The sequence below is a fragment of the Ailuropoda melanoleuca genome, chromosome 13 (assembly GCF_002007445.2).
Source record: "Ailuropoda melanoleuca isolate Jingjing chromosome 13, ASM200744v2, whole genome shotgun sequence".
Lineage (NCBI taxonomy): Eukaryota > Metazoa > Chordata > Mammalia > Carnivora > Ursidae > Ailuropoda > Ailuropoda melanoleuca.
Window position 1 is genome coordinate 15,609,783 of NC_048230.1, and position 24,405 is coordinate 15,634,187.

At 47.6% G+C, this 24,405-nt stretch overlaps 2 long non-coding RNA genes across 2 annotated transcripts; both read right to left on the minus strand.

The window, feature by feature from the left end:
* Window positions 1-4,227: 4,227 nt before the first annotated feature.
* Window positions 4,228-9,203, minus strand: LOC117795764. Its single transcript, XR_004619906.1, has 3 exons — window positions 8,826-9,203; window positions 7,577-7,707; window positions 4,228-4,512 (listed from the first exon to the last, which is right to left on the minus strand). It is a non-coding gene; the product is annotated as an uncharacterized LOC117795764 (long non-coding RNA).
* A 168-nt stretch (window positions 9,204-9,371) lies between these two features.
* Window positions 9,372-13,204, minus strand: LOC117795763. Its single transcript, XR_004619905.1, has 3 exons — window positions 12,429-13,204; window positions 11,795-11,980; window positions 9,372-9,841 (listed from the first exon to the last, which is right to left on the minus strand). It is a non-coding gene; the product is annotated as an uncharacterized LOC117795763 (long non-coding RNA).
* Window positions 13,205-24,405: the final 11,201 nt, after the last annotated feature.

Sequence of the window (24,405 nt, forward strand, 5' to 3'; positions counted from 1 at the left end):
GAGGCCCTTGAACATGTTTTAATTGTTTTTAAAATCAGTAAAAAGGAACTTTTTACTTGAAGAAAATATTTTATTATGTAATTTTCATATATTAATCGCTATACCAATGCAGTGGTAAACTATGGCTTAAAATTTATTTTGTTTTAATTTTTTTAATTTTTTTTTAAGATTTTATTTATTTATTCGACAGAGATAGAGACAGCCAGTGAGAGAGGGAACACAAGCAGGGGGAGTGGGAGAGGAAGAAGCAGGCTCATAGCGGAGGAGCCTGATGTGGGGCTCGATCCCATAACGCCGGGATCACGCCCTGAGCCGAAGGCAGACACTCAACTGCTGTGCCACCCAGGCGCCCCTTTTTTAAAGTTTTTAGTTTTAGTTCCATTGCAGGTATTATACAGGTGTTTCAAGTGTACAATGTAGTGATTCAGCACTTCCATACATCACCTGGCGCTCATCATGACAGGTGCCCTCCTTAATCCCCATCTCCTATTTCCCCCATCCCTCCACCCACCTCCCTTCTAGTAGCCATCAGTTTGTTCTCTATAGTGAAGAGTCTGTTTCTTGGTTTGTCTCTCTCTTTTCCTTTCTTAAATTCCACATATGAGTGAAATCATATGATGTTTGTCTTTCTCTGACTGACTTTGCTTTGCATGATACACTCTAGCTCCATCCACAATGTTGCAAATGGCAAGATTTCATTCCTTTTTATGGCTGAATAATACTCCAGTGTCCATCTATGCCATATCTTCTTTATCCATTTGTCTATTGTTGGACACTTGTGCTGCTTCTATAATTTGGCTATTGTAAATAAATCTGCAACAAATGGAGGATTACATGTATCTTTTTGAATTAGTGCTTTTGTATTCTTTGAATAAATGCCCAGTAGTGTGATTACTAGATTGTACAGTAGTTCTATTTTTAATTTTTTGAGGAACCTCCATACTCTTTTCCATAGTGGCTGCACCAGTTTGCATTCCCACCAGCAGCGCACAAGGATTCCTTTTTCTCCCACATTCTTGCCAACACTTGTTGTTTCTTGTGTTTTTCATTTTAGCCATTCTGACAGGTGTGAGGTGGTATCTCATTGTGGTTTTGATTTGCATTTCCCTGATGTTGAGTGATGTTGAGCATCTTTCATGTGTCTGTTGGCCATCTGTATAACTTCTTTAGAGAAATGTCTGTTCATACTTTCTGCCCATTTCTAATTAGATTATTCATTTTTTAAAAAAGATTTTATTTATTTATTTGAGAGAGAGAGAACAAGTCAGGGGAGGAGCAGAGGGAAAGGGGAAGCAGACTCCTCACGGAGCAGGTAGCCTAATGTGGGGCTCGAACCCAGGACCCTGAGATCATGACCTGAGCTGAAGGCAGATGCTTAATGGACTGAGCCACTCAGACAACCCAGGATTATTCATTTTTTGAGTGTTGAATTGTATAAGTTCTTTATATATTTTGGATGCTAACCCTTTATCGGATATGTCATTTACAAATATCTCCCATTCCACAGGTTGTCTTTTACTTTTGTTGATTGTTTTCTTCTCTGTGCAGAAGATTTTCATTTTTGGGTAGTTCCAATAGTTTATTTTTACTTTTATTTCCCTTGCCTCAGGAGACATATCTAGAAAAATGTTGTTGTGGCTGATTTCAGGGAAATTACTGCCTGTGTTTTGTTTCAGGATTTTTAAGTTTTCAGGTCTCACATTTTGATTTTTAATCTATTTTGAATTTATTTTTGTGTAGGGTGTAAGAAAATGGTCTAGTTTCATTCTTTTGCATGTAGCTGTCTAGTTTTCTCAACAACATTTCTTGAAGAGACTATCGTTTTCCCATTGTATATTCTTGCCTGTTTTTTTAAATTTATTTTTATTTATTTTTGTAAAAAGATTTATTTATTTCAGAGAGAGAGAGTGGGGGGGGAGGGGCAGAGGGAGTGAGAAAATGCTCCAGCAGACTCCCTGCTGAGCGCAGAGCCCAAGACGGGGCTCAATCCCAGGACCCTGAGCTCATGACTTGAGCTGAAATCAAGAGTCAGCTGCTTAACCAAATGAGCCAACCAGGTGCCCCTCTTGCCTCTTTTTTTTTTTAATCAAAGATTAATTGACCATATCATTGTGGGTTTGTTTCTGGACTTCCCATCATGCTCCACTCATCTGTCTGTTTTTGTGCCAGTGTCATACTGTCTTGGTAACTACAGCTTTGTAGTATAACTTGAAATCTGGAATTGTGGTGTCTCCAACTTCATTTTTCTTTTTCAAGATTGTTTCGGATCTTTGGGGTCTTTTGTGATTCCATACAAATTTTAGGATCATTTATTGTCGTTCTGTGAAAAATGCTGGTGTTATTTTGGTAGGGATTGCATTAAATGTGTAGATGGCTGTGGGTAGTATGGACATTTCAACAATATTTGTTCTTCCAGTCCATGAGCACAAAATGTCTTTCCATTTGTTTGGGTCAAAAATGTGATTTTTAATATTTGTTTGGTGGAGGAAGGGGCCCATGAAAGCAGAAGTGCCTAGAGCCCGTGAAAGTCATCATGTGGCTCTGGCTAGACTATAGCTTGGTGGAGAAGCAATGGCGAAAGGGGACCTGAGTGCTGGAAGGGGGCTGTCACCATTCCCTAACACCCTCATCCATGCTCTGGTACTTATTTACTTTGGGGTTTCATCCACCCAGTGGACAAGGCCCTCTTGCGAGGATGCCTGCGTTAGATTGCTTGGAGCAGACACTTGAGGGTGGCACCCCTGCAGCTTGTCATTGATGGCATCTCAAGTGCCCACATTTTGTGAGCATTTGTTAAAGGTTAAACAACAACAATGACAATAATAATAATGCATACATCCCTTGGGAGGGAAGGGAAGAGGACTCACATTTTCTGAAAACATGCATTCTTCAGGTACTCTACAGAGTTATTTTATTTTCACTTTTTATACATCAGAAAAGTGAAGCTCAGAGACATTAAGAAACTTGCCCAAGAAAGAGCCCAGATGTTCATTGACAGATGAATGGGTAAAGAAGTATATATACTTGTGTGTGTATACACATACACACACACACACACTAGAATACTACTCAGTCATCAAAAAAGGAAATCTTGCCATTTGCAGCAACATGGATAGAACTAGAGGGTATTATGCTAAGTGAAATAAGTCAATCACAGAAAGACAATTATCATGTGCTCTCACTCATATGTGGAATTTAGGAAACACAACAGAGGATCATGGGGAAGAGGAGAAAAAGTAATACAAGAAGCAATCAGAGAGGGAGACAAACCATAAGGGACTCCTAATCATAGGAAGCAAACGGAGGGTGGCTGGCGGGGAGGTGCGTGGGGGATGAGGTAATTGGGTGATGGGCATTAAGGAGAGCATGTGATGTAATGAGAACTGGGTGTTCTATAAGACTGATGAATCACTGACCTCTACCTCTGAAACTAGTAATACATTATATGTTAATTAATTGAATTTAAATAAAAGAATAAAAAAAGAAACTTGCCCAGGACTTTAATAGTTAATATGCAATGGACTCAGGTCTATTGGAAGCCAGGTCCGTCTGATTCCCCTGGAATCATTGCATGGCATTGCCCCCAGATTCCTGGACAGCATGTTGCAGAAGAGGGAGAGAAATGCTGGATGGGGGAGGGGAGGCCAGAGTTGGGATGAAGCTTCTCATCCAGGATTTTTGGGCTCTGGAGCCCTAGTGTGGTTGGACTGAAAGGAAATGGACTGGGAGGTCAGCAAGCGCAGAGCCTTATTCAGGCTGAAAGGGGAGAGAATGCTCTGTGGCCTGGGCTGCAGCATTCCCGCGGGTGAAATGCGAGTAGGTGGACGTGATTCTGCATTCCAGGACGGGATTCATCTGTTCCCTGGCCCTCCTGCAGCTCGTCACCCCAGCTAGCTTGGAGGCCCCTCGGGAGCAGGGAATAAGTCTTTCATCTTATGGACCCAAAATTATTATTTCAGTATCCTCTTCGAGATTTTTTTTTTGTAANAGCAGGGAATAAGTCTTTCATCTTATGGACCCAAAATTATTATTTCAGTATCCTCTTCGAGATTTTTTTTTTGTAAAGATATTTTTTATTTATTTATTCAACAGAGATAGAGACAGCCAGCGAGAGAGGGAACACAAGCAGGGGGTGGGAGAGGAAGAAGCAGGCTCATAGCAGAAGAGCCCGATGTGGGGCTCGATCCCATAATGCCGGGATCACGCCCTGGGCCGAAGGCAGATGCCCAACCTCTGTGCCACCCAGGCGCCCCTCCTCTTCGAGATTTTTGCCTCAGTGGGTACCCCTCGTATTCCTATGTACTGAATATGAGCCTTAAAATTAACTTTACTTTTCACAAAAGTGACTCCTGTCCTAAGCCAGAATATTTATGAAATCATGGCCTTCATTCATTCATTCATTCATTCCTTCTACAAGTCTTGGTCGAAATGCCTATGGGGTGGTCGGCTCTTCTCGATGCTGAGGAAACAGGCCACGTCTCTACCTTGTGGAGATTATATCTCCTGGAGGAGCTGGAGAATAAATACATATGCAAGAGAATTTCAGATAATGAGAACACGTCTGGAGGAAAGGGGCATGGTGATGTATTAGGTAAATTACAAACACACACAGGACAGCACGAAATCGCTGAGAAACACTACCGACCTTTACTACATGCGATGTGTTGTGACATTTTCTCTTCTTTTCCATTTTATTTCTACATATGCTGCCTGTGAGCCACTAAGACTGAGGCACTCATGGGTTGCAGTCTGGGCTTGGAAAACCACTGGATAGGTGGAGGGACGCATGGACGGTTACTTTTGAAAGGATGGCCAGAGACGGAGCTGGAGCAGGGGATCGGAGCGGAGAAGGCGGAGCTATGTGAAGATCTAACACGGAGAGGATTCCTGGCAGAGGGGATAACAAGTGCGAAGACCTTGAGGGGGACTGAATTTAGGTTCCATGTGCTTGTGCTGTGTGTGTGTGTGTGTGTGCATATGTATTTTACACGGTCCATGTATTCTAATACAGATGAAAATAATTATATAAGAATTGACATAGAAAATTTCCTTTGTGAACACGTACATTAGTCTCCTATTGCTTTAGTAACAAATCGCCACAAATTTAGTAGCTTAAAACAAACAGATTTATTCTCCTACAGTTACGGAGGTCAAAAGTCCAAAATGGGGAGACAGGGCTGTGTTCCTTCTGGAGGCTCTCAGGGAGCATCCATTTCCTTGCCTTTTCCAGTTTCCAGAGGCCTCCCACATTCTTTGTCTCATGGCCCCATCACCCCACTCCCTGACCCAGACCCTCCCGCTTCCCTCTCATAAGGACCCTTGTGATTCCATTGGGCCCACTGGGAAAATCCAGGACAACTGGTTATGAAATTTAATCACATCTACAAAGTCCCCTTTGCTGTGTAAGGTATTCACAGGTTCTGGGGATGAGGACTCGATGTCTGTGGGGGGACCTTATTTAGCCTACCCACACCATGTGTGTAGGCTGTTGGTGAACTCTCCTGCGCAGCTTTGTCCAATGGGCTGTGGGCGCCGGGAGCCTAATCACTCTTGCGGACTGGTTAAATAACTGGGAAGAGTCCCGATTCCTCACTTCCTTCTGCCCCTGTACTCTTCTTTCTCTGCTCTTCTGGAAATATATCCACTCACAGGAGTCACCTTGGTCAAAGGTGAGCCAGGACCCATTGACCGTGGGGGACTGGGAAACTCCCACCCTGTTCTGCTCCGGCTCCTGCAAGACTTCCTGTGCGAGGGAGCCGGGAGGGACTTTGGAGAGTTCAGGTTCTGCTCCCTCAGCTTGCACAGGAGGAAAACGTTCCAACCCTTTTCCTTCTATGGCTTCATTTGACCTTAATCATAACTCACTGGTATAGGATTGTTTTACCTTCAAAACACATGGTCCCCCTTTTTCATTTTTTTCTGTGGCTCCTTTAGTAAATGACAGGTATCAGCCTTTCCATTTTACAGATGAGGAAGCGGAGGCTTTGAAAATCAGGGAAGAAAAGCAGGCCTAGAGCTCACGTGTTCTGACTTCTCACCCCAAACTCCTTCCATTAAGCTTCCCAGCTTCTTTTTATTTTTAAGTGTCCAAAGTATCTGAATTCCCAGAGCCCTTCTGGAAAGTTTTGCTACAGGGAAGAATGATCCCTTGTGTTCTGTGAAGTGCCAAGGAGCACAAGTAAAAAGCTCTACAGAGACAAAATTTAGTTCACCATATGGTGGTGATGGTGGGGGGGACATTCAGTATTGTCCAAACTGATCGGATTGGCTGCCTAAGGAGAAATGGGGAACCGATTCCTTGTCGCTGGACGGTTCTTAGCAGAGGCTGGACTTGGAAATGGTTAACCTTATTTAGATAATCTTTGAGTTAAAGGTTTAGCCACAGGCTTTCAAGACTCTAAGAGAGCGAACCCCCACACTGAACTCCCCCGGTCTCTCTCTCATCCATCTTGGCCGACTAACCATCGGGCTTCGGAGGAGGGAAAGGGAAGGGGGCACAGAAAATGGGTCTTACAATGAGGGTGGGGGCTGGTGGAAATGAAACCTCAAGCAGGCGGCCCTCCCCATAGGAGATAACAATCAAATTATATACATTTTAAATGGCGTTCTTGGGTCTTAGTGATTTTCATATGAAAACTCGGCTTGGAGTCCTTGGCATCTGTTTCTCCTTTTAGGACAGAAACCAAGAGACTATTTACATATTCTTAGGGCCCTATCACCAATTAAATCTTTACAGAGCCTCAGTCCTCCCTGTCCCCCACCCCACCCCCACCCCCTACCAACTCTCTCCACAGTTAGGATTGAATTTCTTGGCAGACGGTGGTTGCCGCTCTCCTTGGTGATTTATTTGTTCAGTTGGATTACTATTCATCTCTAGCCTGGGCACTTCAGGCCTTGGCGTCTACTTTCCGATTACGGGGAGGTGACCCTGCTTGGGGACCCTCCCCAGATTGGGCTGAGGGGCCATGCCAGGAGTGCATTCCTTCAGGCGCCGCGAGGCGGCCTGTCTCTGTGTCATCCCTCGGCACCCCCACCCATCCCTCCCCCTTCTGGTGACAGAGCTTCCTCTGGGAGATGAGGGGGCACAGCTGGGTGACGTCACTAGGAATGCCCCGGGGCCGGTGCAGGGGCTGGAAGGAGCAGAAACGAGATGTCCCTGGGAACAAGTGGACGGCCCGTCTCATCATTTGCCTCAGAGTCGATCTGGTCCTACAGAGAGCGACGACCCTGCTCAAATGTCTGAGGAAATTGTCTCTGGTGGCACGCACCCCACAGCTCGTCCCACCTCACTGTCGGCCTTGCTCACTCTGCCTCTGGGGCTCCCAAACGGCCTCGCCTACCACCCCCCCCCCGCTCCTGACCAGCTCTGTGACCTTGTGTGGGTTACGCACCCTCTCTGAGTCTCCCATGGGGCCAACAGTGGGTCCTGCCTCCCGGGGCTTGGGGAATAAAGGAAGTGAGGTCTCTGGAGCCCCGGCACACAGTAGGGGAGAGAGAGCTGTTGGTCGCAGTAGTCTGTGGTGGTCTTAGAACTCAAAGGTAGAGGCCCACAGAGGACACACGCCGTTTCACTCACCAGATCACGGAGTCTTGCCTTTGTGTCTTGGCTACATACCAGGTAAGGGGAGGAGATCCAGGGCAGAGGCAGAAAGGGTGAACTTGGACGTTAGCCTCACAGAGCCTCAGGATAAATCAGATGCTTTATCTCTAAAGGGAAGATGATACACATCTCAGTATGACTGCTGAGTTTGGGAGAAGATCATGTATGGAAAGCTCAGGACTGAGACTATTTCATACATCGGAGCTACTGTTACCATTTCTGACAATCTAGTAAACCACTAGCAATACTTCAGGATAGTACTTACAGTACTACGACGTTCGTAATAATAAGAACCAACGCCTGCACTCTAGGACCTCAGTGTCTAGTGGGTGAGACAGGCCGCTAAGCAGGGAAAGAGAAGGAAGCACTAAGTGGCAGTCGCTAGCCCAGTGCCTCTGGAACCAGATGTGGCCTGGGTTCAGTCCCTCCTTGTCAGTAGCTGTGTGATCGTGGGCAAGTTACTTCGCATCCCTCTGCCTCTGTTTTCTCCTCTGTGAAATGTGGATGATAATAATCCCTATGTTGAAGGGTTGGGGTGAGGAAGGAATGAATTAGGAAACATAAAACCAATGTGTGGTGCCTGCCTATGGTTACTGCTATGGAAGCACTGGCTTCCACTGTCACCGGCAAGTGGCTAATACCATGCAGGGCACGAGGGGGGCCTTCTGGGGGGGGGTGACACTGATGTCGGCCCTGGAAGGTTAAGGGAATAATTTCCAGGTATGGGTGGGGGGTGGGCAGAGGTGGAGGGAAGAGCTGGAGCCAGAAAGTGGAGAGGGGTGGTTCGACTAGAGCGTGCAGCTCTGGGCTGGTGACTGGAGTGTGAGACGGGAGTGAAGGAGGATGGGCTGGGTCGGCTGGTGAAGGCACCCTGAGGGAAGGGGCTTGGGACCCCTCCTCTTGGAGGTGACAGCTGGTCTGTGTTCTGGGGGCAGGAGTCGGGCTGCTCTGTGAAGGATGGTTTGCAGCAGGGGCTCTCCATCCGCACTACTCACTGGTGTCTACTGGAACGCTTCAACAAACAACGATGGGATGGGACTTGAGCAGAATGCACTTGTTCAGCTCAAGTGGGGGGACCACTGTCATATGGGGGAAGAGCGGCTGAAGACTGTAAGTGTCTTAATACAATTCGGGGGTGATGGAGCCTGAACCAGAAAAGCAGGGTGTACTGACCGAGAGAGAGACAGAGCGATACAGGGGGTGATGGTGGTGGCTGGCAACGTACCTGTCTTCCGCTGGGAGCCTTTGGCCTCATCTCTCGGGCTGGGGATCCCACACGGATTCAGGAGGCAAGAGGTGTGCTGTCACGATCTGGCAGTTCTGAGCATGTGCGTTTTGACAAGCATCGGGAGTGTGAGCTAAGCCAGGGAGGATTCCCAAATTCTCCCCAGTTCATGAGGTTGTAACTCCATTCCCCTCCTCTCACCAGACTTTCTCCCTAGGACAGGCTCTGATGTCATGGGTTCGCTGTCTTGGTGGGGTGGGCTGGGCCTGGGTGGGTGCAGGCGCGGGGCAAGCTCGCCAGCCTTTGAAATCAGAGCTGATTGCTTTCAATAATGTCAAACTTTAAAATTCATTTCTCATGTTGGGGAACATTTCTCAGGCAGGGCAGGATGGCCCAGCCCCAGAACACTGGCCTAATCCTCTTTCACTTTCAAGGCCCACAGACACCCGCCATTTGCATGACGTCATGGCTCGGAGACTCCCTTCCCTAATAACCCCCAAGTCACTCTTGTTCTGGCTAATAAGCCAGGGGCTCAGCTCTGCCAGGGGCCATGCTGTGGGTCTGCTGTCGCCACTCTCCTGTGGTGTCTGGCGTGTTACCTTTCCCCCTTCCAGCTTGTCTCAAGGCTCTTGCCTTTAATTCTTCACAGAGATGGTTCTGAGGACACAGACATGACTAGGAAAAAGAGAACCCCATATGGAAAAATCTACTGAGGGCAAAGAAAGTACTGCATAAGCACTGGACAGGAAGCCAGGAAGGCAGAGTCTTCTTTCTGGGTTGGTCACTCTTTCACATGGGTCTATCACCTCTTGTCTTTGGGCCTCAGTTTTTCCATCTGCAGACTATGAAGCCAGCTGGTCTCCACTGTTCTGATCTGCTTTACTGTCTTATGGCTTTTTGAGGATGAGTTTCAACCACTGATTAAATCCAGATCTTAAGGGCTAAGGCCTTTATAGGATGTTTCTAGAGTATGATGTAGGGAGGACATTCAAGGAAAACACTCAAGGAACACCCACCTAAAGAACGAGGGAGAGAAAGAGAGTGAGCATTTGTTGGTATCTGGTGTCTACCAAGTACACTTGAGATTTCTACATTCCTGATGCATTGACTCCTTGCACTAGCTCTGTGCGGTTGGGGTTAGACACACCATGATGTTGATGGAGAGATTGAGACTTGGAGAGTAAACAAGCCTTCTCAGCTGAAAGAAATGAGATATGAGCCAATTCTATCCAACTCTGAATAGTAATGGCAGCCACAGATGTAATGCCAACTGCAAGGAACTAAGTGTTTACCATGTTTCAGGCTCTGTCCTAATCATCTTAATTTATTCCACATCGCAACCCAATGAAGTTGGTACTATTAAGATCACCATTTGTAGAAAAAGAATCTGAGGTCTGAGAGGATCCTTGTTCAAAATAGAACAGTTGGGGGTGGGGGGAGCCTGGGTGGCTTAGTCACTTAAGCATCTGACTCTTGATTTCAGCTCAGGTTCTGATCTCAGGGTCAAGAGATCCAGCCCTGAGATGGGATCCGTGCTCATCGGAGAGTCTGATTGAGACTCTCTCCCCCTCCCTCTGTCCCTCCCCTTCTCGTGCACGCACACATGTGTGCACACACACACACTCTTTCTCTCTCATAAATAAATAAATAAATCTTCAAAAAACAAAATAGAGCAGCTGGTTGGTGTTCGGGCTGGGATATGGGTCCCAGTCTTCCTAACTCTAGAAACTGTGGGCAAAGAGTAATTATAGACTGAGACCACAAGAAGAAGCTAGCTGGAAAGTGTCAGTGTCCCTATATGCCAACCATCTCCCTGCTCCAGGGACAGCTAAGTAAGTGGTTGATGTATTCTGTGCCCTGTCCCTTATTCCAATCCTACAGGATCTTCCAGAGATGGAACTCAGTGGCCTCCAACATAGCATCCATCTCAGAGAAAGTTAATAAGTAGGTGCAACCAGATTTCCTTCTTGGGGAATTTGACCTTGGAAATGGTGAGAGAATGAGGCAGCTGGCACAGGAGGCTGAAGATGAAAGCTCGTGACATACAGGGAAGGTGGTGAAGTGCACAGAGCTTTCTAGAAGCAGAAACTACTAGAAGGAGAAGAGGCACACAGAATCAGCAAGAGCAGGCCGGCTGGGAGCTAGAGAGCAGCACGTGCCTGTGGGGCTACACGTGTCTGTGGGGCTATACGCCCCTGAGAGCAAAGCGGTCAGGGCTCTGCTAAGAGGACAAAGCCATCGGTTCCAGCAAGTGCTCTGGCTTCGGCACGGTTCCCCCATCCAGTCCTGGGAAGCCGCATTCTTGCACCCCGGTAAGACCCCTCTGTCCCCGCTGGCATCCTGCCAGTACCCACTCCTACATCCACCTCTTGCATTCCTAGTATTTAAGAGATTTTCTAATCCTGCCACCAAAGAAGCTTGGCCTAAAACACCTGCCAGCCTAACTGTGGAGTCTGGGAAGAGCAAATTCAGTTTTCGTCTCATTATTTGTTTTTTTTAATTTTTTTTTACCGGCTCTGCTCCATGATATTGAGGTGAATTACAACTCCTTCCCACAAAAAATTCTCAAATACACACATATATATGTTATATGAATATAAATATATGGAATAATGATATAAATATATAAAAATATATATTTATAAAGCATATATAAATATAAAATATTTATAAATATATTAAATAAATAAATAAATAAATAAGGCATGTTCCTGGCACATAATAGGTACTCAATAAGTAATATATATGCTCAGTAAATTATATTATATATTATATTATATTATATTATATTATATTATATCATTTTATTTCCACAATTACCTTATGAGACAGGTGGCAATTAATCCCATTTTACAGAGAAGGAAATTCAGGCTCTCAGAGTTTAAGTGACTTGTTAAGTTCTCGTGGCTTGAAGGAAAGACGCAAAATCAACTTTGAGCATTTTTAGTGGCCAAAGCAAAAATAAAGACCTGGTCGGTTGTGGGTTCGTATCACTCTGGGCTCTGGGAGAGGTGCTACTAGCAGTCTCTTCACCTTGGTTTGGTGGTGGTGGCAGTGGGGCATGCTTCCCATGATCACACAGAGAACAGAGCTTGCGGTCTAAGCAGGGGCCCCTCTCTCTTTTCTTCCTTCCCCATGCACTCCTTCCTTAATTCCTGGGGGCAAATAAAAGAAAAAAAAATAACCAAACTGACGGGCCACCTTTAGTTTGCTGTTTAAAACAAAATAGCTCTATCATATTCCATGAAAGGGTAAACAGTGACTTCTCAGGACTTAGATCACTTACTCGGGAAGAAGATGCTGAGTGAAAAAACACTAATTTTAGCAACAGAACGGTCACTCTGGGCATTTTTGAGAAGCAGCACTCATCGATGATGGCCTTTTACTGTTCATCCTGAAATTCCATTGTGGACCAATGAAATTCAAGTGCGCAGGCAATGCGGGCTCTGCCGGCGGGTTGCTCATCATGACTTTACATACTTGGGCTGGAATTCATTAGTGACTGGGTGCTGAGTCCCGGGAGCACACACCCAACCCAGCTGTTTGGAAGATGAGAAATAAGCCAACCAAGTGAGCAGGTTCTGACTTCTAGGTGTGCCTTACCTCCCAGCGTGGCTGGAGTGGCTGGAGCCAACTGCGGACAGGTGCGAGAGGCCCAGGCTCCAGCGCCTCGGCGTCCTGCTCCTCTAACCTGTGCTTGGTGTCGGAGTCCTAGCTCCGGGCTCTGGTCTCCGTCTCCTCTGGCCCTTCTCCTCCCGCTGGCAGCCCGTTCCTCCGCTTCTGGCTCCCTGTTTGGCGCCTGGCCCTGAGCACTGCCTTGATCTGACCGTCACTTGTGGCTTCTGATAAGAGACGTTCTCTTGCCAGATAGAGGCCCAGCCGGGAAGTCCCTGGAGCAGGGATTCGGGGAGTGGGCTTCAGAGTCCAGGCGTGTGGGGTTCTAATGCCAACCTACCACTGGTCAGCACTGTGACCTTAGGAAGCCACGCCCCCTTTCTGAGCCTCAGTTTCCTTATCTGTATAACACAGGTGATGAGCTCTACCTCTCCGGAGTATGAAGAGGGTTAAATGAAGGAGAGTTACCACAAGGCTGGCTCATGGGAAGCTCTTGACGGTTGCTGGTTTGTTTTATGATGTGAGATTTTGAGTACATCTCTATATGGGGTGCTAGGAGTAATACAGAAAACCCAGGTCTCTCCAGCACCATGCATGCATTCTTAGTGCTTTTTTCAAAGGTCCTGCCTCATAATAAGCATTCTGAGGCATTACCACATTTCTAATTCACAGATCAGGAAACTGAGGCACAAAAGGAGGAACGAGGACACCCTGTATTCCGGCCAGCAAGTGGGGAAGTCTGGATTCGAACCCAGGCCTCCTGACTCCCAAGTCCAGAAAGCAGCACCAGCGGCTGCTTTGATCTCCCGGAGCTGCTGTCCAACAATGTGCCAAGGGAAGGGAAGACGGAGGAGAGGCGCTGCGCCCCAGCGGCCCCTCCTCTCGGAGTGCCGGCTGGCTGCCGGGCAGGAGGAATTCGAGCGGCTGGCTTGTGCTCATGCTTGAGGAATGTCTTGAGAAGTCGTGCCTAAGCCCTCTGTATCTGACTCATCATCTCCCCGTCTCCAGGAGTGTCAGAGAAGAGCTCCCTTAATCCCTCCTGTCCTCGGTCCCAGGCTTTCATTTGTCAAACTAAAAATATTCCCTCCGGGAACCTCCTTTTGCCAGCGGTTGAAGGAGGTATAAGGGGAATGGCGTTTCAGTGTCACTTCCTGACAGCGCCTCCTTATTGTTCAGCGGCCAGGGAAACAGAGATGGGGCAGCAGGAGCAAGGGGCCTCCGTCATTCTTGGGCCGGGGCCAGCCTGTTCATCTTTTTCCTGCAGGCTGGCTTCTCTTTTGCCTCGATCGAGCTCCAGACGATAGCGTAGCCCCCTGCCACCCGGCCCAGTCCCTCCGGGCTGCTGTGTTGTGATGCAGGCCAGGTGAGGACCAGAGAACTCCAAGTTCATTTCCTTTGTGGCCCGAGGGGAGGGTGGGCTGGCACGGTTGGTACTTATCTGCAAGGCTAGTTTACCTGTCAAGAGATATAGAGCTTGAAGGTAAGGGGGAAAAATTAGCCCTGGCCTCCGAGGTAAAACGGAAGTGGAACTCCTCAAGCCCAGCAATGGCAATGTTGGAAAGCCATCAAGGTTGGTCCTTGTTTCTCTCCTTTTTCCATTCTGTCTCTCCTCACAGCCTCTTGTTCCTTAGGGCTCCTCCTGAGTCCATGACCCTGATTTGGCCCCAAACCTTGGCTCATCGTCATAGAGCTACTATCTTGGGCCCCACTAGGGTGCCCAGTCATGCAGTGGGAGTAGACCATAGTGAAAACAAAGGAGCGTGGATTTGGGACCCAAGCTTGGGTTTAAACTCTGGCACTCCCCACCATCCAGCCATGTGAGCTTGAGTAAGGTGCCTCATTTCTGAGTCCCATTTACTGCTCTGTCATATCCATTGTACTAGCTATTGTGAAGGTTCATGAGATGGTGTGTGTAATCTGGTAGGAATGTGGCCTTATAAGTAGGGGAAGATCTCTCTCTCTCTCTCTCTATCTCTCACCCTCTCACCCTCTCTCCCTATTACATGAGGAAACAATGAGAAGGCAGCCCTCTGCAAGCCGGGAAGAGAGCCCTCACCGGAAACAACCCCTTGGACACCTTGGTCTTGGACTTTCCATCCTCCCCAAATGTGAGAAAATACTTTGCTGTGTAAGCCCCCTCGTGTATGGTGTTCACTAACAGGGAAGCCATCCGAGCTGCCTGAGACGTTGCTCTGGGAGAGGGGCACGGAGGCAGAGCCCAGGGGCCCATGCGAGCCCTCAATAATGTTTACTGAGCTGCCAAGCAGGGTTGGAGTGCCCAGGCAGAGGGAGAAGTCCACACCCATGCAGACCTTGCTGGCAGGAATCAGCTGGCACGCTTAAGATAAGAAACTCCACGTTTCACCCTGAACAGTGGTTAACCCGGGCTCTGGAGTCAGACAAGCTGAGTTTGAACTTGAACTCTGCGGCAAGCCAGCTCTGTGACCGTAGCAAAGCTAACTGACCTCTCTCGTCTCATTTCCTCGCCTGCCCAATGAATCACTGCTGTCCCTTCCCAGCGGTGTGGAGTAAATGGGACAACGCGTACATGGGGCACACGGTCCAATGCTTCACGCGCAGTAGGCTCTGGGTACTTCGGGCTGCTGCAGGTAATAATGGCACATATAGTTACTAATTACTAATAATTTTGCTCATATGATTTGCTTCACCTGCTTAAGCTAAAAAGAAGGCCATGCTTCTCTTATTATTTGAATTGAAACGTAGCCCCTGTGTCTCCATTAGAGGAATGGCTTTCTCTCTTTCCTGTGTCTCCCCTCCCACAATAGGCTCCAATTCCCAGAACGCTTGTTTGTATCAGACCTCAGCCCCTGGGGGGTCTGTCAGGTGCCAGTGTGCCTGAGGTGGGAGGTGGTGAAGGCTCTGGCCACCTTAAAGCCACCTCGGCCCAATAAGGTGACCTCATTGGCAGCCTCAGCTCCAGGTCTGATTGGGATCTCAACCCTCCTGTCCCCTCCCATTGGAGAACTCCTTCTTGGTAGGCCCTTCATGTCTTTTCTGTTTAGATGACCTCAACGGTACAAGCCAATTCTTCAGATGTTTGAATATTGTTGAATCTAACCACCCCACCCCCCGCTTCCATCTGGATCTGCTGGTCCCCTCTGCAGATCTGCCCATCCCTTCACCAGAAGACTTGAGTTCTACCAACAAAGGAATTCGGGGAGGGTGGCCTGGGACAAGTCTCCAACACTCCCTCCCCATGACAATGAAGTGAAGTGCCTACTGGCTTTATATATCTTCATGCCGACGGGACTATTCCAGCGGTCCTTTTTACAACAGGGAGGTCTGTTCCAATGACAATGAAGTCTCACATGTCATTGAATGTAAGATGTTGCAGTTTGTAAAAGAAAAATCATTAGTCAGTGCATCACCAAGAAAGAAAAATGCTTCCAGTCACTTATGACACACCATCCTCTGAAAGATACATCGTGAGTTCAGAGCCGTTAAAAATGTGGAATCTCGTGCATCTCAGAAATCAGTCACATTGTGAAAATATTAGCTAATATTCCTTGAGGATTCACCACGCACTTGGCCCTTGTCCTAAGAGTTTTAAATGAATTGATTTATTTAATACTCAAAACGGCCCCACGTAGAGGCTACTTTAGTAACCCCACTCTGCAGAGGAGAAAAGTGGGGCACGTGCTGGCTGCACGGCCTTCGTGGGGCACAGTGAGGGAGTGGCTGAGTCAAGCTCAGGCAGTCTACTGCCCCTCTTACCAGACATGAAACAGTAGAAACTTAAACATGGGAGCTTCATGTCCCTGTCTCTGTCTCTGCTTCTGTCTCTGTCTCTCTTCCATACCCACACCCATGGGATTTGAAAGTCCTTACTCCACTGGTTCCTTCAGATGCAATTAGAATACCCACGTACCTCGAAGATTAAGAAATTGGGGTTGGGATGACCCAGTAAGCCCTCTTCAGAAGGAGGCTTTGGTGCTCAAGTCCCTCGGGGGAGTGGAGGGAGTCCCCCACCGCACATCCTCTTAGGGCCACCAGAGCACACAGACTGCCCAGGAAATGGTTTTGCTTTGTTTTGTTTTTTTTATTAAGATTTTATTTATTTGAGAGAGTGAGAGAGAGCACAAGAGGGGGAGGGGTCAGAGGGAGAGGCAGACTCCCCACTGAGCAAGGAGCCTGATGCCTGACCGATCCTGTCCCCGGGACTCTGGGATCATGACCTGAGCCAAAGTCAGACGCTTAACCGATTGGGCCACCCAGGTGCCCCCAGGAGATGTCATCTAAAATAGAAATCTGGTTGAGCTCTTCTTCCTGGCTCTTTCCAATGGCCTTTGCTGAGCCTGGGATCCACTTACCCCTCACGAGCTGGCTTTCTCACGACGATACTAATAACAGGGACGATCAGACCCTTTTGGAAGGGCCTGAGCTGCTAGCAACAGAACACCCAAATAAAAACCAACTTCGCCAAATAGAGCTTTTGATTGATTGATTGATTGATTGAATGATTTTCCGTCTCTGCCTGAGGAGGGTCTCGAGGACGGCTCAGGTGCTGGCTCAGGATGTCAACCACTCGACTCCTCTCTCAGTCCTGCCACCTTTGCTTGCTTGCTGCTATGTGGCCTTATGGTTTTCAAGTGTCTACACCATCTCTGGGCACTTTATTCACATTCTGATGAGAAGGGGGAGGGGCTCTTTCTTTTTATTTGGGGAAGGAAGCCCTCCACAGGTGAGTTCCCTCAGCTAGGAAGCCAGAATTGGGTCACCTGTCTATACACTTAAGCCCGTTTCTGGCCAAGTGTACTGAGCTCAGCAGGGCCTGTAGATGTGTCCCCTGGGACTGGGGAAGGTCTCCCGCTCCCCAAGATCAAGGGAAGCCTGCACGCTGCCAGAACAGGAACAAAAGCAGGAAGGATGGATGGCTGCTGGGGAAGGAGCAGGCGGTGTCTGCCCCCGGCCTTCTTACCCCTTCCTCTCCTCCCCTAACCATCTCTGCCTCACGCACCCCCACTGTTCTCCACTTGCTGGGCCGGGGAGCAGAAGGTACAGAAGCTGCCTTCCCATCAGCCGGGTAGCCCCCCGGAATGTGAGTACTGGGAAGGGAGGGGACCCTCTGCTGTGCTCCCCACCTTATCCCCAGAGCTTACCACGTGCCTGACGCGTTGCAGGCAGTCAGTAAACACGGCAGTGAATGGATGAATGGATGCTGGCCCTGAGCCCGTGGGCCTTGGCCACTCTCTCAAGAATCAACACGGGAAGATCAGGCCTGCTGCCGCCCCAGGCCCGTGCAGGCGGTGTGTGCGTGAGTGTGTGCGTGCGTGAGTGTGCGAGTGTGTGTGTGCATGCACACTTACAGCTCCTCCCTGCCTCAGATTGAATTACTTAGAAACAGGCCTGCGCCAACCTGGCAGACGCTGTGTTTAACACAATAGTTCCCACAATTTCCCAAATTCTTTTGATTTGGCAAAATCCAAAAATAAAACAAAGTCCCCCTGCCCTGTCTTCTGCTCGGTCTGTCTCCGGAGCCCGTGCCCTGCTCGAGCAATGGGTTCCGCGTGTTTGGTGTGTACCCCAGAGCTTGCTAATCTGTCTTTCCTCCCTGCACAGGCTTCTGCCCTGCACCTGGCCTTCGTCCTGGCCTCTCCCTGGAGCTCGGGCTGCGGGTCCGGCCGCAGCACTCCCGGGGCGCACTCCCATCCTGCATTCTGGGTCCCCCCCTCCAGGACCTCTGTTGATGTAACTCTTTTGACGAGGACATTTTCCCTTGTCAAGAATCCGATTGACCCTAAGATGGGTGTAGCATTTCATTGCTACTGAAATGTCTTCAGCCTCTGGACTCTCAGTAAGCAGTGTGTGGTTGGCTCACTTCATGTAATTTGATTCCTAGACAACACGATGTGTGAGCTTTTATCCCTATTTTCTCACATGTGTCTAAGATTTCATGCAAATGAATTTGTGAGCTCCGTCTATCGAATTAGGGGGTTAGATTAGACTCTTTCTGAGGCTCCTTCTAACTTTGACTAGGAAGAATAGCAAGTGTATTATTTTTAAACTGAGGCTCAGAGAGGTTAAGGACGAGGCTCCAGGTCACACAGCAAGTCAGTAGCAGAACCAAAGCCTGAACTGAATCTCAGCCTGGTGGGTGTCCCATGACACCATCCTACCTTTCATGCTAGTTTCTCCGTGAATGCCCAGTGGGTTTAGGCAAAGAACTGTCTCTCTCCAGGAAGTTTCCACCCCTAAATGTTAGCCAGGCAGGGTATGGCCTCCTGCCAATGTTGCAGTGACAGATGTCATGTGGATGGGCCCTGATGACAAACAGCATCAGGAACTTGGAGCCTGGTATAGGCAATGGCCAGGAACTCCCTCCTCATCCCCCACCTTCCCAGCCCAAGCCTCCTCTGTGTTCATTAAAGCGATCCCTTCCTCAATGCCTGGTGTTTTCAAATGTGTGAGCAGACACCAAGTACAGTACTACTATGGAAGGAAAGAACCAAAGGCTGGGTGTTGAGAGAACAGGGTTCAAGGCCTGGCATGGCCGCTTGCTAGATGTGGGGCTTTCTCACATCTCTTAATCTTTCCAGATCTCAACGTTCCCTTCTGTAAAATGGGTATAGGGGGGTATTGGACTAAATGGCCTTCAGGAAGCCTCTTATCCCCAAGTTTGGAAACTTGGAAACACAGAAAGAGTCTATGAGGTGCAATCTGTGTGTAAGAACTGCCGAGCGTTGCTGGAGCGGACCCTAGGAGACCTAGCAGCTATGGAGTCCTTGCAACACGTCCAGCAATGAGCGGCAGCCACGCTCTTAACCACGGGCTTGCGTTGCCTCTACTTTGCCTGCTGACAGTGAACGTGCCTCTGCGGGTCGTCCACCATGTAATCGCCCGGAGTTTTTCAAAATGTGGTCTGAGAAGAATTGCCTTATTAAAACTACAGATTTCTAGACCTCTCTCCTGACCGGAAGCTGATTCTCTGGGGAGTGTAGGCTGGTAATGTATAATATCAAATTCTCCAGTGACTCTGATGCCCATTAAAGTTTGAGAAACACTCCACTAGGGAATGAATAGGTCTTTCATTAAGCAGACTTTTCCATGAGCCTAAGATATTCAGGGTGTGGTGCAAGTGTCCAGCAGGGAGCTGAGCAGTATTATTAAGTCACTGAGATACCTATGAAATATAGGTACTTTGCAGTCGTTTTCTGGATATGGGCTTTATTTCACTTCACCAACACTAGGGCATGCTGCAGTCCCAAGCCTCCGCCCAGGACCAGTAGTTTAAAACAAGAAAGATTTATTTCTATCTTGTACTGCACGTCCAGTGTGGATCTGTAGGGTGAGAGATGAGGAGATGTACTCATCATTTATTGTCTCACAGTTTCTGCGGGTGAGGAATTCAGAAGTGACTTAGCTGGGTGATTCTGGCCCCAGCTGTCTCATGAGATTGCAGTCAGGGTATATCAGCGGGAGGCGCCATCATCTGAGGGCTTGACCGAGGCTGGAGCATCCACTTCCGAGATGGCCTACTCACGTAGGTGTTGGCAGGGGCATCATGTGGGTGTCTTGACGGGTGGCCTGAGTGTCCCCATGACGTTTTATCTGGCTTTTCTGAGAGTAAAGGATCTAAAGTGGAATGACAAGCAGGTGCCTTTCGTGACCTAGCATTCACAATTGTCACCACCATCACTTCTACTACTTTTCTTCTGTTCATTAAAGTTGAGTCTCTAAGTCTAGCTTACACTCAAGGGGAAGGAAATTGGTTTCTAATCCTTGAGGCGAAGAGTATTAAAGAAACTGTGGACATTTACAAAACAGCACAGTTCACAGTCTGGCCACAAACTATTTCTATTCTTCCCATATCCAAAATACACTTAATCCTTCCTAGGACCCCTAAGGTATCATGCCACCATGGTTTGAATTCCAGAATTGTGTCATCTAAACCCAGAGACGATGAGGACCCTCGGGTATATTTCCTTAAATGCAGTTCCTTAAGTATAGTTCCTCTGAAATATAAAGACCCGTGAATACACTCACTCAACATATAATGACGGGGAAGGCAAAGGATAACCACTGTAGACATGTCTGTCCCAAACCTGGGGGGAAACGGGAGGCACACAGGACTCACCAGTTCATGGTAAGTCTGAAACACAGCTGGACAAATGTTGGAAGTTCCTTGACTAAGCCTTGGTCTTCCTTCTGACTAGGAATAGTTCTCCCTGGCTCTTTGCCCTTCCCTCTGGGGTCTTGGTTCTTCCTCTGAGTCATCCTTGCTTTTCCATGAAAGGTAGTCTTGTTTGCAGCTGTGTAGTTTTCTTAGACTGTTTCCTGCCAGAATTTGGAGGGAGAGGTTCACGGGTCATTTTCATTTTGCAGCGTTTCTGCCCCTTTCAGTCCAGGCTGGCTGTGTTTCTACAAATATCATCTTCTTAAAAATTTTCTGAAGCTCCAGTAAACGATATTGGGTTCACTCCATCAGACAAAGGCCACACCCAGAAATCTCTTAGAGATGAGCCTGTGGGTTTCTGCTGAAATGGCTAAGACAACATGCTTAAGCTTCTTAGAAGCTCTATTGTTTGATGAAGAGTATCTGCGAGGCACACACTTCTACTTTTTAGGGGGTTTTTGTCTGACTGAACAGCCCGCTGAGCTATACCACCTTCGAGCTTCCTGAGGGCTTTACAAAGGGCTTTATTGCCATTCCCTTGGCTTTATCTTCTGCACTTTTTCCTTGCAGTTCCCTGGAATTGATTGTTGTATGGAAGATATTTCTCTCTCTCTCTCTCTCTCTTTTTTTTAAAGATTTTATTNCTCTCTTTTTTTTTTTTTTAAAGATTTTATTTATTTATTTATTCGACAGAGATAGAGACAGCCAGCGAGAGAGGGAACACAAGCAGGGGGAGTGGGAGAGGAAGAAGCAGGCTCATAGCGGAAGAGCCTGATGTGGGGCTCGATCCCATAACGCCAGGATCACGCCCTGAGGGGAAGGCAGACGCTTAACCGCTGTGCCACCCAGGCGCCCCTCTTTTTTTTTTTTTTTTGAAAGTAGGCTCCACACCCAGTGTAGGCCTTCAACTCATGACCCTGAGATCAAGAGTCACATGTTCTACCGACTGAGCCACCCAGGCATCCCTGGAAGACATTTCTTAATTTTAGCATTGTTCGCCATCCTGAGAGGTTGAAAAATTTCAAGACTATCAAGCCCTGGCTCTTTCAATGCGTAGTGGTTTTTCCTTGAGCCTGTCCGTCTCCTCTCACATTTTATTATGAACAACAAGAAGAAACCAGGTGGCAAGTGGACACATAGCTTAGAAATCTCCTCAGCTAGAACCAGTTCATTAGCTATGTTTTCTTTCCACATACCTGTGGGTGACAGCGTTGCTAAACTTGCTGCCACTATACAAGGATCCCCCGTTCCTCCTCCTTCCAATAAGATTTTCCTCACTCTCCTGTATGCTCTCACCTGCAGGCTCCTCAAAGGTCATCATGCCTCTATAAACAGTTTTGCCAAAGCTCTTTAAGCTTTCACTAAAACTTTGCTCAGAATCTTTCCAACCTTCTGCTTCCTGCTTGATTCTAAAGCCTCTCCTGCATTTTTATTACGGCAACATCTCACTTCTGGTACTAAAATCTGTAGTGGTTATCTTTTGCTGTATAAAAAATTACCCTCAAACTTCACAGTTTAAAACAACATTTTTGGGGCGCCTGGGTGGCACAGCGGTTAAGCGTCTGCCTTCGGCTCAGGGCGTGATCCCGGCGTTATGGGATCGAGCCCCACATCAGGCTCCTCTGCTATGAGCCTGCTTCTTCCTCTCCCACTCCCCCTGCTTGTGTTCCCTCTCTCGCTGGCTGTCTCTATCTCTGTCAAGTAAATAAATAAAATCTTTAAAAAAAAAAAAAACACAACATTTTTATCTCACTAGTTTCTAAGGGTCAGGAATCCAGAAATGGCTTGGCCTGTTGGTTCTGTCCCAGGGCCTCTAGTGAGGTCTCTTGGGATCTCTCCAACATTTTTATCTCACTAGTTTCTAAGGGTCAGGAATCCAGAAATGGCTTGGCCTGTTGGTTCTGTCCCAGGGCCTCTAGTGAGGTCTCTTGGGATCTCTCAGGGCCAGAGGAACCACTTCCAAGATGGCTCGTTCACATGGATGTTGGTTGGAGGCATCAGTTCCTCACCACATGGACTTTTCTACAGATTTCCTAAAGAGTCCTCATAACATGGCAGCTGGCTTCCCCTGGACTGAATGATTCAGAGAGAGAGAGAGAGCCGAGAGGAAACTGTAGTGCCTTAGAAGTGACATGCCATACTTCTGCCACATTCTATTGGTCACACAGACCAACCCTGCTACAGTGTGGGAGGGGACTACTCAAAGGTGTGAATACCAGGAAGTGGGGGATCATGGGGAGCCATCTTGAAGCTGGCCACCATGCACCCCCGTTGAATCATCTCTCTGGGTAAGCAAAATACTGCTGTGTGTTGCACTATGAGGAGGGGAGGGAGATCTATTTTTGTTATGTTTTGTGACAGAAGCCCTAACTTCGTATACAATTTCAGCAACATTAGTTCTTTTTATATTTACTCAAATAATCTGTCATTTCCTGAGATCTAGGCACAAGACTATGAGGGAGGCTGGCCTGGAGACAAATCCAAGAGGCAGATGCTATGCTAGTCAGAACCACCCTTCCTCCGAACATGAGGATTTGTTTAGGCTCTGCTTCTCTGCCCAACTCCCTGTTCTCTTAGGCTAAGTTATTTCTTAGGAGTCCCCTCAGCTTCTCATGTAAATAAGTAAACTCTTGGTGGGAATCCAGAACATCTTGGAGACATATCCGAGTCCCTAGCTAACACATATAGCCTAGGCTTAGGCTGGAATGTTACTAAAAAGGTCAAGAATCGGGATAGTGTAAGGTGACCTAGGAATGAAGGAGAGGGAGAAACTGTCCTGGAAATGTTCTACACAGACCCATCATGGGGCTCTGACAGGGGCTTTGGGTACTTGTGGGTACAGAAGCCATGACATCCACAGTTAGCCAATAAGAATCAACTCTAGCAGCAGCAAAGATTTGGATAAGATTCTCTGGGCTGCCCTATACCAATCCCTGGCACCTGTATCCATTCCTCAGGTCCTCTTTCCTTTGTGACCTCCTCCCCCAGACTTAAGGTTTCTGATTTCTTTCTCAGCTCAGCCATTTCTTTCTGGAATAATCCTAGGTGCTCTTTATGAATGAATACACCTATTAATGACCCTGTGGCCCACTTTTGGTGCTGTGTTTTGGATCTTGACCCAATTTTACTATGTACCATGATGAAACCTGATTACACTCTACCCATTTGGCCTCAGATTGCCTCTCTACCAGCATCTATATGGCATAAAAGGAGGTAATTCTAGATGTTCTGAAGAAATCCCAACTCAAAATTCACCCACCAGCACACTAACAGGTATAAGTAAGTAGAAGGAATCTGTTCATCTCTCCCTCTTTGGAGAGATGGGCATTGTTCTCCTGAGACATGATATGGAATTTTCTAGTAGTGCTGACATGACTTAATTGGAAAGTATTCTGTCTAGCACATGAGTATCGGGTGTGATGAAGAACCCACTAGTCGTCCTCAGAACGACCAGTCACTACCTGCTCTTACTGAGCCCCCTGGAAATGACTGAAGGAGTGAGTAGATGTCTGGGCCACCGAAACTCTTCGGGTTTTTAATACCGTAGATAACAGACTGAATAACCTGAAGGCTCTGGAAGCGTGTTCATCTCTATTTCTCTCATTTCCTTTCCTCTCCTCAAAGTAGGGCTTTCAACTAAAAGGAACCAGGGTTCTTTAGAGTTAGTGAAATAAAACAGGGTTTGTTGCCTTGGACCATGGTTCATGATAACAGAAGGATGACCTAGATGTGGAGTGTCTGTCATAAAAACCAAGAAGAATGTGTACGAAGGAGACTTGCCTACCTGAAATAATTTAAATTAAAGGAGGAAAAAAAGTCTCAGATAAAATT